A 14,619-nucleotide genomic window follows, 5' to 3' on the forward strand; every position below is an offset into this window, starting at 1 on the left:
GGAGTCATCTAGTGTGTCCCATTCCTGATTACAGATCCCCACTGGGCTGAGCCCAGTGGGTGGTTGGCCAGCCTTTTCTCGAAGACCTCTACCTTGTGGGTGGCCCATCCCCTGAGCCTGCCCCTTCCACTCTTGGCCTGCTCTGGTGATCCTGATGCTTTGACGGACACCAAGCTGGAATCTGACTCTGCAGCTGAGTAGTAATGAACAAAGGGCTTTAAAAAACTTCAATCTTAAGGAGGATTATAATATATTATTTATTATACATCATAATTATCATTTATTATATTATAGGTATTATTATTTTATTGTATAATATATTTATTATTTTTTAGAATAAGAAGTAAAGACAGATAGGGTGTTTTTGGTGGAATTCCTGCAGGTGATAAAGCCGTTAGAGACAACTTCAGGGAAGTTATTGGACTAGTTTTGCTTTCTTCTTATTGCTTTGAAGCAATCATTGCTTTTGGCAGTTTCTTAAAGGGAACCGTGTCTTGGGCTCCTCTCATCTTTCTCACAGTCCTGACCTCCCCTCCCCTCCTCTCCCCTCCTCTCCCCTCCTTTCCTCTCCTCTCCTCTCCTCTCCTCTTCTCTCCTCTCCTATACTCTCCTCTCCTTTCCTCTCCTATACTCTCCTCTCCTTTCCTCTCCTCTCCTCAGAGATCTAAGGAATTTAGACATGATATTAGTGTCATGTTTCTCCTATTCTCCCCTGAGGAATATTGGATCCAAGTGCCAACTTTGGTGCATGAGCCATGGACCGGAGGCCAGACATGGAGTGTGGCAGATTTGGTTTAAATTCTGCCTCTGGTGATTCTGGGTAAGCCACTTAAGTCATCTCACAGCATCTCACCCTCTGGGAATGGAAAGAGAACCTATTCCACAGGGTGGAGAAGATGGTGAGACAACATGATATAGTGTAAGGCTCTGCCAAAAAGGTGAAAGACAGAATTTGAAAACTGGAACAGACCTCAGAAGCTGTCTCGTCCGACCCATAAAACCAATGGAAACCTTACAGCCCTGTAGAGATGTGAGTGATTAAGATGCTGATGGAGGGAGCTTGGAACCTGTGTGAGTTGGAGCAGGAATGGGGCATGGTATAGACATGGGCCACATGGCCTTGAGAAGAAATGCAGGAAGTGCTGCAGGTAGGCTGTGGATGGGAGTGAGAAATGAGGAGGTGGCCCCCAGGGAAGAGGATGTGGGAGGGAGGGAGGAGGGTAGGATTCTTGTAGGTGTTGTCATTGGGTTTTGATTGCTGTGGTCTTTCCAGCATGCACAGTAGTAGGTGGCCTCATCTTCATGTGTTATGGAATTAATTGCTAGGAATGAAGTTCTTCTGTTTTCGTTCTTTTCTGCCACAAATTTGTTGCTTACATCACCTAAGGGTATTTTACTGGGGATGCTGGTTGATTGCACGGAGAGCAGATGGTGTAAAGACTGGTTTTGTTTCTGTTGGTACCAGTATATGTACCCAGAGTAACAGTCTGTAAAGTTAGACACTTGACAAGTCACACGTGCTGTTTTTCCTGGCTCTTTGGAGATGGAGACCTGAGACTGTGTCAGTTGTACAGCTGCATGTCCAACTGGAAATAAAAGAAGAGAACATGGGAACATGAGAAGGTCCTTTTGAGAATTTTTTCCATTTCTCACCTGATCTGAAGAGGAGGAGAAGTTAACTCACAGGCCCAGAAGGCAGCCACAGCAAGCACTTGGCAGAGATTCATTCTGGTTGTGCCAGTTTTGGCCAGAGGAGAACCCAAGGAATAAGGGGAGTGATGGATGGAGAGATCAGGATGGTGGAAAGAGTGTCCAGAGGCAGCCTGTTGTGGTGTCAGGAAAGGAAGTGAGCTGCTCAAACCTTGTGACCTTTCAAAGAGGTACAGACCAAGGTTCTCTCCATGGTGGGGGTGGTGGTGGTGGAGTGGTAGTGGCAGCTTTGGTGATGTCAGTGGTGATTGTCCTTCCCATTTCCTTTGCCCAAAGATGAAGGTATGGAGATGTTTCCTTGACTCACTTCTACTCCTCTTCACCCCAAAAACCCTTAGGATGTGTCCTGGTCTCCTCCGGCATTGAGTGCTCTAAATAAGAATATTGTATATTTATTTAAAACTTTAATCTAATTGAGAATTAACATGGAGAATGGATGGAGAGTGACTCCCAGAGTCAAGATGACTTGGCATCAAGTCCTGAGGCAGTTTAACCCTAAGTCCATCATAACCTTTCAGTTTTCTTATTCTTTCTCCTTCTGCAGGATTGTTAAAATTAAAATTAAGATTTTGTTTCTGTTTTGTATTATTCTGAACTTAAGAAGAAGAGAAAAATTAGAATAGAAAAAGAGAATTGCACATGAAACTGCAAATCTATTACGTGCAACTTGCTTTTCCTTTTAAATTTATAATGAAATTATCACTTAATTTTGTTTTTCCCTCCCCCCACACCCTACAGATGGCTACCATTAGACACACACACTCACCCACATATGTATGTAAATCTATTCTATATCTCCTTCTATTTATCAGGGTTTTTCCCCTCTGAATGCAGATAGCTTTTTCCTTCATAGATCCTCTGTAGTTAATTTGGGTATTTATAACAGTCACAATGACTTATTGGCTCAAAATTGTCCTTAAGGCAATATTGTTGTTACTATAGACAATGTTCACTTGCTTTTTCCCATTCTGCTCTTCATTTTTTCATGGAAGTCTTTCCATATTTTTCCAAGTTCACTGAGTTCACCATTTCTTACAGGCCAGTAGTACTGCATCGCGATCATAGACCACAGCTTCAGCCACGCCCCATTTCATGGGCGTTCCTGGCATTTTCAATTCTTTGCCACCACAAACAGAGCTGCTTTCATTGTTTTAGAACATAGAGGTCCTTCTCCTTTTCCCCTGATCATCTTGGAAACAGACTTAGTAGTGTGTTGCTGGGTCAAAGGGTATATACCCAGTTTTATAGCTCTTTGGACATAATTTGTAATTTATAACTTTGGGCATAGTTCTAGTTCTCTCTCCAAATTTTTAATCTTCTTGATAACTTCCAAGCCTGCAACTTGTAGAAAAGGAGCTAGTTTGCATTGGCAGAAGGAGATTCCTCATCTCTCTTAATGAAGCACAGGGTCAGTCACTCTTGCCTTCCTCTCAAAAACCATGTGAGTCAGCAGTGGAAGGATTCTACTCCACATTGCCCAGAACTGGGAACATGACCAGGATCCTTCTTGTCCAATTTGCAAGTAGAATCAAGCAACTATGTGCTAGGCGTTAGAAATACTGGAAATAAGGTTTCACTTCACTCCTTCACTCAGTTTGTTTCTATAAAACCCTCAAATCTATCTTTCTTTTTGGCAAAGAGATATAAGAGAGCTTTGGCATTGGTCTGCTATCCAGTTCTTCAAATCCCCCCAGGAAAAATGGCTGTTTGGAAAGTTAATTTTCCCATCTCTTTGGATGGTTTCATCCAGATCGACCATGGGAAGATCATAGTTCCTGCTGCAGCTTGACTTTCCACACCTTTGCTGAAAACAGGCATACACCCTCCCCAACATACATACACACCCACACACACCCAATCCTTTGTGACTTTTGGCCAGTTACTTGCCCCCATGGGTCCCAGTTCCTCAGTGGTTAATCAGACAGTTGAATTAGGTGACCTCTGACATTTCTTCCAGTTCTAAATTAATTATGTCAACTTACCTGTATTATGGCAATGTCCTCAGTAGGATGCAAACTCCTCAAGGTCAAGGACTACTTTGGGATGGGAGCATTTCTTTGTGTTCCTCATGTCTACCAGAAGTGTCTGGCTCATAGTGAAGGCTTAAAGCTTGTTAAATGAATGGTATATGGAAGTGCATTAAGAGGAGTCAAAGCTGAAAATGTAGGAAAGGTTACCAGATTATGGAGAACTTTGAAGGGCTATGTTCACAGTCCAAATTTCACTTGAAAGTGGGAACTATTGCAAGATTTTCAATAGAGGAGGAGCATGATAAAAGCTGTACGTAAAGAAGACCTGGCATGAGAGAGAAACCATCATCTCCACTGCCTCCCCAGGAGTAACTTAGACCCCATTGGTGTTCTCCTTGCCCTGATCAGTGAACTTACACTTTATGTTACCCACAATGAGCCCCCACACCCACCCTCAGGACTCTGAACAGCCTCGATTTGTCCTGGTCTCCTCTAACTCTTCCTTCCTGACTTGCTTTTGTATGTTGTCTTTTCCCACTAGAATACAAGCCCCAGGAAGTTAAGGGATTTCTTGGTGCCTTGTCTTATTTGTATCCATAGCCCTCAATACAATGCCTGGTGTGTGATAAGCATTTAATAAATATTCTATGCATCTATCTATGTATCTATGTGCTTAGGTGTACTTTTATGTATCTAATTATATCTTTGCACCTATGCATCTATGATTTTTCTATGTAGCTTTCTACATATGCATCAACCTCTATGCCTCTATTTGCAATGGATATCTATGTGTCTTAAGGTCTTGCTGTCTAGATGTCTCTGTACCTATGTATCTAACTCCATCTCTCTATGCATTTATGCATGTATCTATTATCTATGTATTTCTATATGTATGAATGTAGCTTTCTGTCTCTCTACCTCTAACTATATTTCTCTCCCCTTCCCTCATCCCTGTTCCTCACTTCATCTTCTGGATCCTGACCTTGGGCTTTGAATCATAGAATTCCAGTGACTAATGACCTAGTGCCTGTGTGAGGAGGCAGGAGAGTGTCCATGTACATCTCTGGCCTTGGTGTGAAGGCTCTACCATCCTATTCACTGGTGTTCTCTATGTGAACATCCTAGGCACCAGCCCAGCCCCCTAAGAAATGATGTCTGGAATAATTTCCCCCATCCTTGTAGCCGTGAGATCTCTACCTGCCTTCGGGGATCAGTTGGGATGCCTCTTCCTCCAGGTCCTTATTCTGAATATATTTGATGTGTACTTATCTGTGTACATTACATTGACAGCATTTGGGTTCACAGGTATGAAATCACATGACCTTGGAAAATTCACTCATTCTCTCCTAGCTTCCCTCAGTTTCTTTATCTACAAAATAAGGGATGATCTCTGAGCTTCCTTCCAGCTCTGAATTTCTCTGGCAGAAAGTGTTTTCCTTTTCTCTCTATAGTCTTCATGCCTAACACAGTTCATGGCCATCAAGTAAGAACTACCGTTTATTAAGACCATCCTATGGGTTAGGCAATATGCTAAGTGCTGAGGATACACAGAAAGGCTGGAAAAAAACACATGCACACACATAGTCTCTACCCTCAAGAGGCTCCCATTCTAATGGGAGAGAAAACATGTAAATAACTAGGTGAGTACAAGGCATATACAGAGTAGATGGAAAATAATTTTTGAGAAAAGTCATTATTGTTGTGGTGGGGGCCAGGAAAGGCCTCCTATAGAAGGTATAATTTCAGCTAAGTCTTGAATGTAAGGAAAGCTGGGAGGCAGACAATGAGGGAGAACATTCTATGCATGGGAGTAGCCAGTGAGAAGGGGAGAACTTCAAGAAACCACAAGAAGGTCAGTGACGTTGGATTGTAAGTATGTAGAGAGGAGAAAAGTGCAAGAATACCAGAAATGTAAGATACAATATCTATCTATCTATCTATCTATCTATCTATCTATCTATCTATCTATCTATCTATCTATCTATCATCTATCTGTCTGTCTGTCTACCTGTGTGTCCATCCATCTATCCATCCATCCATCCATCCATCCATCCATCCATCCATCCATCCATCCGAGCAGTGAGGTGGCACAGTAGATTAGAGCACTAGATCTGAAGTCAGGAAGATTCATCTTTCTGAGTTCAAATCTGGCCTCAGATACTTGCTAGTTGTGTGACCCTGGGCAAGTTACTTTAAAGACGCTGTTTTACAGTTCCTCATTTTTAACATGAGTTGGAGAAGGAAATGGCCAACCACTTCAGTATCTGCCAAGAGCTGAATATCACTGAACAGCAACAAAACAAAATCTATCTAATCTCTACCATCTATTTGCCCACCCATCCATCCATATATCCACTCTCTATCACCTATTTGTCTATCTACCTATCATGCTACATATGTAAGTATTATATATAAATGAAATTTATGAAGGTTCATTGATTTAGAGTTGGAAAAGACCTCAGAGATCATTTAGTCCAGATCCTTCATTGAACAGATGAGGAAACTGAAGGCTAGGGAGGTAAAGTGATTTGCCCAAGGTCACAGAAAACAAATGGCGAAATTGTGGTTGAAATCCATGCCAGGCAGTAACCTCAGGGCATGTGAGCCCTGGGCCAGGAAGTCTGAACTTTGTTTCCCAGGTAATGTAAAGAGCAACACCATCGTGCGTGCGTGCGTGCGTGCATGTGTGCGTGTGTGCGTGTGTGCGTGTGTGTGTGTGTGTGTGTTTGTGTGTGTGTGTATGCTGCTCCCTGGAGATCCAGGAAGTTTGGGGAAATGGGATGCTCTGGAGTGCATCTTGACGTTGAACTCTTCTATTCCAAGAGCATCTGCTCAGTTTCCTGTTTAGATGGGAAGGGAGAAGCAACACATCCTGTTCTGTTAGAAAGAGGATGTTGGTGGCTTGGTGTGGTGGAAGCAGGATCGAAGGACCCTGATAAAAATCTTACTTGCCTCAGCTTATTTTAACCACCTACTCTACTTTTGGGGGCAGAACTACATTATTAATACTACGTCAAGGGTAGTGATGCCTGATAAGAATGCTAACCACTATCTATAACTCCTACCTCTCCCCCTAAGAGCATCAGGTTTTTCTGCTTATTTTCTTTTATTATTTGGGATTGTGGGCAGGATATCACCTGAGGCTGCACAGTCAACTTGCCCAGGCTGTCCAGGCTCAGCTTAGGGGATCTACTAGTGGTTCATTGGAGCAGGAGTCCCTGTTCTGTGGTTGAAAGTGTATAGGCTTCCATGTCTTCAGCAGAGATGCACAGGACAAGGCAGGTGTCAGGGGGCCTTTTCCCTCTCCTTGCCTTATTTGTGGATGTTTTGAACAGAGGAGTAAGATCAGCCATGAAAATCTTCTGCTCCACGTCTTGGCTTTGCCAAGGCTTTGAACAATGTGGTCTTTGTGTTATGGGGGAAGAGGAGGCAGAACTCTTCAGGTACAGAATACAAGAGCTGGAGAATTCCTTGGAAGCCACTGAGTCCAATCCATATCTGAGTTACTACATACCATCCTTATTACAACATTCCTAACAAGTGACTGTCCAGTCTCTCTATGAAGAACTTCAAGGAGAGGAAGGCCACCACTTCCTGAGATAACCCAGTCAACTTTGGGATTAGGGGGAAGTTTTCCCCCACATTCAGCCTCAACTTACAACAGTAGCTTCTCCCCTTTGCTCTTGACTCTACCCTCTCGGGGAATGACAACCTTAAGTTATCCAAGGGGGACTATTAAGTCTCTTTCCCCCAAGTCTTTTGTTCTGCTGATTCTGAGTGGTTGTTCAACTTAATGAAACTGAAATCAAGTTAGCCAATCAATGAGTATTTACTAAGCAACCCAGGAGTCATCCAGGATTTCCCACTATCTCTCACCTTTCACATCCCAGCTATTGCCAAGGCCTGTCAATTTCACCTCTGCAGCATCACTTGAATACATCTCCTGCTGTCCAGTGACATCATTTCCACCTTGGGGCAGATCCTCATCCCATCACACCAGTAATGTAATGGTCTGCTGGTTGGTCAGCAGTCTCTCTGCACTCTGATCCATTCTTCATTCAAAGTAGTTTTCCTGAAGTTCCCATCTGATCATATCAGACTCAATGTGCTCCATGGGCTCTCTCCTGTCAAATGCAAAATGCTCCATATAACATTCAAAGCCCTTCATAACACACTCCCTCTTAGCTTTCCAGTCTTCTTCCATCTTATACCCTGACATGGGCTTTTGGATGAAGTGACACTGGCCTCCTGATCTTTACACAGGGCACTCCACCTCTCTGTTCTAGGCATTCTCTCTGGTTGTCCCCCACAGACAGAACAATCATCTACCTCCACTCTGACTACTGACCTCTCTGATTTTAAGTCCCAACTAAAACCCCACTTTCTCCAGGAAACTTTCCCCAGCCCCTTTAAATTCTAGGGCCTTTCCTCTGCTCAGGTTATCTTTCCTCTGTTAATTATTTCTTATTTATCCTGCTTGTATATATTTGTTTGCATTTTCTGTCCCCAATTAGCCTGCAAACTGCTTGAAGTCAGGGGCTATCTTTCACCCCTTTTTGTATCCCCAGTGCCTGGCACATGTTAGGTATTTAATAAATGTTTATTGATTGATTGGTTAATAGCTACCATGTTCCAGGAACTGTGCTGGGTTCAGTAATACAAATAAAATTACAAAAGAAGACTGTTCCTTCTCCAAGGAATTTGCTTTCTCCAGGGCCAATAGGAAGGGTATTCTAGGGCAGGGACAGGGCAAAGAAAGTCCTGAGTCATGAGTGACACCTGGAGAAGAATGGAGGCATGACTAGGCAGAACGTGCTTTTAAAATGCAGGTTCTGGGAGGAATCTTGCAGAGAAAGAGGAAACGAAGAAGGGGGCACTTCCAGTGTGAGGAGTCTAGAGGTGACGTGATCCTCCAGGCTTAAGAGGTTTCTGTGATATCACAGAGAACACCTGAAGAGTCAGGAATGCAGTCTGGAAAGGAGGGAAGAGAAAATTCAGTTACATTTAGAATTTAATTCAATGGAACCAACGTTTATTAATGCTCCAGTTTGTCAACATGTGCCATGTCAGGGGCTGAAGATACACAACCAAACCAAACCAACTGGCCCGTGCCCCGGGGAGTCTCATTCTTCATCCAGTGACTTGTGAGTGCTCTGAGGAACTGAGCAGGCATTCATTTCTGATTCTACCTAAGTAACAACATTCAGTCAACATATCATTCAGTCAAAGAACACATATTTATTTAGCACCTACTGTGTGTTAGGTACTGTACTACGCATTGAGAAACAGAGACAGAGAGACAGAGACACAAAAAGAGACTCCCTATCCACAAGGACTTGCATTCTAAAGGGGAAGATGTCTGAGGAGATACAGTGAGATAGGTTAATAGATACAGATAGATATATCCTTATCTCCAGATCTATCTCTTGTATATCTATATCTACATATATATTCTAAGCTTATAAATGTTCTAAGATACTTGGGGCAGCCTATATTTAGAGAATAAATAAATAAATTAAGAAAAATAATAGACGGTTTCTTGGACAAAGGTCTCATATCTCAAATGCATGAAGAACTTTGTCAAATCTATAAGAATATGAGTCATTCCCAAGTGATAAATAGTCATAGGATATGAACAGGCAGTTTTTCAATGAAGAAACCAAAACAATCCATAGTAATATGAAAATATGCTCTGAATCATTATTAATTAGAGAAATGAAAACTAAAACAACCTTGAGATGTCATTTTACACCTATCAGATTGGCTAAAATATTTGAAGGGAAAAGAAATGAATATTGGAGATGATGTGGAAAAATTGGGACACTCATCTCTGTTGATGGAATTGTGAACAGATCCAATGCTTTTGTAGAGCAATCTGGAATTATGCCCAAAGAGTTATTAAACTGCTTATACCCTTTGACTCAGCAATATCCCTATTAGGTCTATTTCCAAAGACGATGATGGAAAGAACAAAAGAACCTATATGTTCTAAAATATTTATAGCAGCTTTTTTTATGGTTGCAAAGAACCAGAAGTTGAGGGAATGCCCAACACTTGGGGAATGGCTGAACAAGTTGTGATATATGATCATGATGGACACATCTGTGTTATAAGAAATGATGAACTCAGTGATATTAGAGAATGATGGAAAGACTGGCATGAAATAATGAAGAGTGAAATGAGCAGAGCCAAGAGAACATTGTAGACAGGAACAGCAATATTATTTGGAGGATAAGTCTGAGTGACCAGGTCACCTTGACTATTATAAATACTCAAGTTAACTCCAAAGGACACATGAAAGGAGACACTGTCTGCAGCCAGAGGAAGAACTGATTAATAGAAGCATATATAGAATAATTTGGGGAAGGGAAGAAAAAGGAGGGGAAAAGAAATTTACATGATAACTTTATTATATATTTTAAAGAAACAGCAAGTGGGACATAATTGATTTGCAGTTTCATGTGCAATCATCTTTTTATTATATTAGGTTATGGAAATGCTTGTTAAGGTACATAAATTAAAAATTAATTTTAAAAAAGAAGAAATGTTAAGATACGGGGAAGACAGTGTGTGATCTGTGTCTCTCCTTCTTGTCCTCAACAAGAACATCCCTGTTTTCTTCCTCTGTAGATTGTCTTGTGTTCATCAGTTTTTCATCTGAGGCAGCTTGGGAAGGCAAGAAGAGCTAAGAAAGATGGTACTACCATTCTGACTGAACTAGAAGCAGTTAATGCCAGACCAGGGATTTCTATTATCACCTTGGATGATAGCTTGATCTGGAATGAGAATCAGTTGGGGCAAACAGCCCCATAGGGGTAATTTCCAGTGCTACATATGCCCACTAGAATTGTCCCTCAGGGCCTGCTGCCAATACAGGAGGAGGCTGAATGTCTATGTCCCAAGGGGTGATGCAGATACATGTGTAGACTTTCCCTTAATGTACCTGGAGCTTTCTTTCCACTCCTCTCTTTTAGGGGGAAAGGAACTTTTCTCGTGGATCCTTTCTTCCAGCTCTGCCACTTAACAACTCTGTGACCCTAAGTAGGTCATCTCTCATATCAGGACCTTGGTTTCTCCAGCTTTGATATGGATTAGATGAGTTCTGGAGACCCTCCCAGGTCTCGATTTGTGACCCTACAAGCCAATAGAGGATCCCATGATGATTTCTGGATTCACATCCAAGTCTAGTGGCCTGTCGTCTACAATATCCAGCTGTTTCCAGCAAATCCACATGAGAAATGGTCCTCCTTCAGCAGATGATGGGGAATGAGATGCAGTTAAGTCATGTGACTGCTTCCAGCCCTATGGAAAAGGATTATTTGTGGCAGGCCAGCTAAGGCTGGAAAACAGCTTCAGAATGTGTTGGGATGGAGTGGATAAAATGCATCATGATATGGGGAAGAAGGAAATGTTTTTCTTCTTTCTTTAATGCTGTTTTGTTTTTTACAAAACCTCTGGCTATGCCCACAAATAGAGATCCCAACAGTGCTGTGATAGGTGGCCTCATTTCTTTTGTGATATTATTTATGGTTATGGTGGAAAGGGTCTTCCTTTCCTGTGGCTTCAGTCGGGGTCCTTGATGGCCAACCCTTGGGCAGCTCTGGAGGAGACACACAGCCCACGTTGGACAAACAAGCAGTTACCTGACTTCCTGGAGACGGCATTGCATGACAAGATGGAACAGAAGCGAGAAGACAGATGGGGCATAGAGTATCTGCACTGTTTTCTGGGATGCACAGGTAAAAGAGGGCAGGCACAGGCGTAGTAGTGTTGTTATGTTATTTTTGATGTTACTGATGCTTCTTCAGCTGAAAACTAAGAGGGAGAATCACAGAGAATAGAGCTGGGAAAATGGAGGGCAAGGGGAGTGTAACTGTTTTAAAATTAGAGGAGCGAGCAGAGCAAGCCCAGACTCAGTCCATGCTTGAGGAAACATTGCCACTGACTTGATTAAGGAGCAGAGAACTACATCCAGAGCTAGGAGAAGTCCAAAATGGCATTATGGTATCTCAGCAGGGTTGGGGGAGGACCTAGTCAGAAGTCTATTCATCACCAGTAACTGGTATGGCCATGCAGGATCCTCAGTGCCCAACAAAAGGCAAATATTACATGCACTGAGGATAATGTGAGGATGTCACTCTTCTACAAATGTATTGCTCATCCTGAGTGGAGATCATGTAGCATTGCCCAGAGTCATTGGATACATTAGGATGATTCTCATGATCAGGCAGCAAGTTGCACAAGTTGGTTTTGTATTGGGTGTTCCTCTTCATGCGTGAAACACTTAAATGATTTTAGAATTTAATTCAGTTGGGTTAGTTTATCCCTGTTCTCTATCATTTTGAAATTTTCACCCTTTCTAGATTCCAATTATTTTATCTGCAAAACAGGACAATAATATTTGTGCTCCCAAAGTCACAGGAAGGTATTCAGGGAGGAAAAAAATGAATAGAAATGAAAGGAATAAATGAAAAAAATAAATGAACCAATGCTTTCCATGTGCGACGTACTCTGCTAAGTTACCTGGGTATACAAATATAAACAAATGAAACAGTCCTTGCTACCCAAGAAATCACATATGAAATGAGTAGGGAGAGTAGTGTGCTGCAGCCAGCTGTTTCCTGGCTCACCAGAACTGATCTAAATTTTCAGTGTGATACTCCTCCAGGCAAATGCTACAAATCAGGGCTTGAGTTATTGTATTGGTCATTGCCTAGTCTTGAGAACATGATAAAGTAGATGTTAATAATATGAAATAAACTTAAAATGTGCTGTGTATGCTTTTTTGAGATCTGGTTGTTAAACATATGCCAGCACACCAGAGTAGAGATCACATCTGACAGAGAAGTGACTGGGGAAGGGAATGAGGGTTTGGGAAGGTTCTGTAACCTGTATAGCATGTTAGCAATGCATGCTTGGGCTCTTATTAGTGTCTTCATTAGTAAAATGAGGGAGGTCAAAAAGATGACTTCCCAGTTCATTCTTCCATTTTGGCTCTCTCTCTTTTCCTCTCTCCATTTGTTTATTCATATTTCCATTTATTTATTTGACCTTTCATGAGTTCTAGCAACTCTTTTTAAAAATTAATTTATTTGTTTGCAGTTTTCTACAATCATAAGCTATTCTAATGAGGATTGACAAGGATAAATGCCTGGTTGTCCTGGATGAAGAGCATGAGGGTATTTCAGCTGATGAGCTGCCAGAATGACAACGTTGCTTCATTGTATGTAGTTATAAATATCACCCCGATGATGGAAGAGTTTCTTACCCTCTGTGTTTTACTTTCTCTTGTCCTGTTGGGTGTAAACCTGAACAGATGATGTATACTGGGAGTAAGAAGAAGGTAGTTCAAAGAGCTCAGCTAACTAAGGTTTTTGAAATAAGAAATACTGAAGACCCAACTGAAGAATGGTTATGGGAGGAAGCTGGATTTTTCCACTAAAGTGAATGACCTGTTACTCAAGTATTTCTGTACTAACCTGACTGCACTGGAACCAGACGCAAATACTCATGTACGCCTATAAATGCACAGTTATTTACAATTTTGTTTCGTGCAGCAAATAAAAATCTTTATTTGTGCAAAGTGTGTACAAAGGAGGAGATTCTTCTTATATTAATGGAAATTTTAAAAGTGTTTCCTCATATTTATAATTGTTTAGTGGAATACTTCTACAGGGAATTTTTGCGTTGTTGTGACTGACTAACTTCTATTATTTCTGGTTCAGAATCAGTTACTATTTTCAGACTTCATTGGAAAGTGAATATTTTGCCTCCTTTTCACAAATATTGGATATTAGCATTAGTCTTACCTGTCAGATATGTGAAAGACATTTAAAGGCTTGAATTGTCAGACCTAAATTTGAGCCTATAAGTGTGACTTTAGAGTATCATGTATTCTAAGTCCTTTTTCATTAATTCTGGAACTTATTTAGTTCACTACATTTTCTTTCATAACCTCCAGTATCCATAATTATCAACCAATATTGAATCCTTTGTAGTTGTAAACGAGTATTTCCTGGCATCATATGAGTGTTAGTCATTTTAAACCTCTTAATCCTGGGCCTTTGATTTGTTAGCTTTAAAATTAATCTTGAGAGTTTTACACTGCCAGTAATCCAGCCTTGGTGAAACAAATGCTCTTGCAGAGGTCCACGTAAAATGTTTTGTAGCGTCTAATTCTACAATTGACATTTGTAATAAAACCAACTTCATTTCTGTAAATTCCAACCAGTTCCTTGAATTAGTGAATACCTGGCAATTGAAAGTTAGGACTCTGAATGTATCTGTGATTTAGATTTGTATCATAGGGAAGAAGTATTGATCTTGAACTTTGGTCGTAGTCAACAAAAATAATATGTCAATAAAATTCATCTTGATCCTATAATACTTTACTTATCAGAATGGCATTCCAAACTCAATGAATACTTGAATAACTGACTTATTCTTCTATATGTCATTAGCATAAATCCCATCATGAAGGATATTTTAAAATGTCGATTTAACGTTTACTTTAAAATATATTAAAAAATGTATAAAATATATAAAAGAGATTTTACAGATTTGCCAACACAGTTCCTCAGTCAGTAACAGCACAACCAAGTAAAATGATTCATCTTATATCTTGGTCATTTTCTTTCAAATAAACAGCAAAAAAACCCTTTTTGCCATGGATTCTATTTAATTCATAATTTCTGTCTTTCATATATACGTGCCAACTAAATTTAGAGGTATTAAGGGTTTCTAATATTATTGAATGAGAGTCTTTCATGACCTAAACAATTTATCATGTGTCTTCCTTAGTAGGAAAGCAGGAAATTAAAGGAAATAAGAAATAAGACAGATGGAAGAAAGAGAGGAGAGAGCTTTGATTTTTGTTGCTGTTAAAGAGTAGAATGGACTGCTTATTTCTTCCAGATAAAATGTTACTTCTACAAAATTA

At 40.8% G+C, this 14,619-nt stretch overlaps 1 pseudogene; it reads left to right on the forward strand.

Annotated features, from left to right (window-relative positions):
• Positions 1-10,273: 10,273 nt before the first annotated feature.
• Positions 10,274-14,339, forward strand: LOC140497752 (glia maturation factor beta pseudogene; annotated as a pseudogene).
• Positions 14,340-14,619: the final 280 nt, after the last annotated feature.

The sequence above is a fragment of the Notamacropus eugenii genome, chromosome 3, assembly GCF_028372415.1.
Source record: "Notamacropus eugenii isolate mMacEug1 chromosome 3, mMacEug1.pri_v2, whole genome shotgun sequence".
Taxonomy (NCBI): Eukaryota; Metazoa; Chordata; class Mammalia; order Diprotodontia; family Macropodidae; genus Notamacropus; species Notamacropus eugenii.